Source organism: Psammomys obesus, unplaced genomic scaffold, assembly GCF_907164565.1.
Source record: "Psammomys obesus unplaced genomic scaffold, mPsaObe1.curated_primary_1811, whole genome shotgun sequence".
Classification (NCBI taxonomy): Eukaryota; Metazoa; Chordata; class Mammalia; order Rodentia; family Muridae; genus Psammomys; species Psammomys obesus.
In genome coordinates, this window is record NW_026596120.1 from 1,932,631 (window position 1) to 1,934,854 (window position 2,224).

Here is a 2,224-nt window from a genome sequence, read left to right on the forward strand (position 1 = left end):
TCTATATATCTGCTGTAGAAACTAGCACCCCCACCATAGTAGTCTTTGAGATAATGATGCACAAGACAAGAAATTCAAAATAGCAATTAAAACTATATTCAAGGAGCTAAAAGATTATATGAATAAATGAATGAATAAAAACACAGTTGAATGAAAAGTGAAAATAATTCATGATATAAAAACAGAACTTAATAAAAAGTTAATTTCTAAAGAAAAGCCAAACTGAAATAAATCTCAACTTAAAGAACTCAGGAAATTAAGCAAAAAGTTCAGAGGAATGGCTCACCAATAGGTTGGATGAAATGGAAGAGAAAATATTGGTCTCAAAGGCAAGGTAGAAGAAATTGATCAATCAGAGAAAACGTTAAATCAAAAAGAAAAAGGAACAAAACATCTGGGACACAATGAAAAAATAAAGCCTAAGAATAGTAGGTATACATAAAGGAGAAAGGAGAAAGGCCATAAAATATTTCCAATAAAAATCATAGAAAAAAATTAATCTAAAAAAATATGTATAGGCTTGTTAAAGTACAAGGGGAAAACATACAGGACCAGAAAATACAATCCTCATGTCACATAATAATCAAAACAGTAAATGCAGAGTGCAAGGATTCTTATGAAAGAAGTGGGAAACAGTAAGATCTGGAGAGGACAGAAACTCCACAAGGAGAGCAACAGAACCAAAAAATCTGAGCGCAGGGGTCTTTCCTGAGACTGATACTCCAGCCAAGGACTATGCATGGAGATAACCTAAGACCCCTGCACAGATTTATCCCATGGCAGTTCAGTATCCAAGTGGGTTCCATTGTAATAGGAACAGGGACTGTCTCTGACAGGAACTGATTGGCCTTCTCTTTAGTTACCTTCCCACCAAGGGGGAAGCAGCATTACCAGGCCACAGAAGATGACAATGCAGCCACTCCTGACGAGACCTAATTGACTAGGATCAGAAGGAAGGAAAAGAAGACCTCCCCTATCAGTGGACTTGGGGAGGGGCATGCATGCAGAGGGTGGAGGAAGGAGGAATTGGGATAGGAGGAGGGAGGAAACCACAGGGGGGATACAAAGTGAATAACGTGTAATTAATAAAGAATTTAAAAAAAAACACTGTGTCAAGGTAGAAAGTAAGAAGGGAATTTTAAAATTCTGAGAATTGGATTAAAATGGAAACACAACATATTTATATAAGGGACATGATGGAATAGTAATAAGAGGAAAATTTGTAACATTAAATACCTACATCAAAACTATGTAGGTCCCATATTAATAACTCAAAGCTGCTCCTTAATGTCTTGTATAAAAAAAAAGTAAAGAAAAAAACCAACACTCCAAAATAGTAAATGGGAAGAGAAAATAAAAGCTGATGCTAAAATTAATAAATTAGAAAGAAAAAAAGACACAAAAAATCAATGAAAACAAGGTTCATTTCTTTGAAAAGTTTAACAGGAGTTACACACATTTAGCCAAATTAACCAAGAGAAAATTTGAATCAATAAAATCATAGATGAAAGGGGAAATATTATAGCAAATGATACAGAGAAAATTCAAAGAATTCTATAGACATACTTAAAAAAAATTCTATCCTGCCCTAAACTGAAAAACCTAAAGGAAACTGATTAATTAATTACTTGATAAATATAATCTACCAAAATAACCTCTTGATGAAATAAATAATTTAAACCTATCCATAACAGCCAATGAGACAGAAGCAGTGATTTAAATATCTCCCAACTGAAAATAAACCCATGTCCACATGGATCCAGCACAGAGTCTTCCAGATGTTCAAAGAAGAATGCCAATAACTCTTCAAGTTAGTCAATACAATGGAAAAGGGAGGAGAATTTCAAAGCTGTTTTTTTGAAGCCAGGATTAATTCTAAAACCAAATATTTAGCAACAGCAAAATCATCAGCCAGTCTCTCCCATGATTAAATGTTATTGTCTGATTCATAAATCATGGAGTCACATTCCTTTCCAGACTTGAAAGACACAAAACATCTCAAAGCATCTCACGAATACATATAAAATTATTTCAAAAAATAATGTTTCATATCTGGGCATGGTTGTGCACAACTTTAATCCTAACACTTGAGAGGCAAAGGCAGGCAGATTTCTCTAAGTTCCAGGCCAGCCTGGTCTATATAGAGTCTCATTGTGACATACTGAAACTTTGTGTCAAGATAGATAGATAGATAGATAGATAGATAGATAGATAGATAGATAGA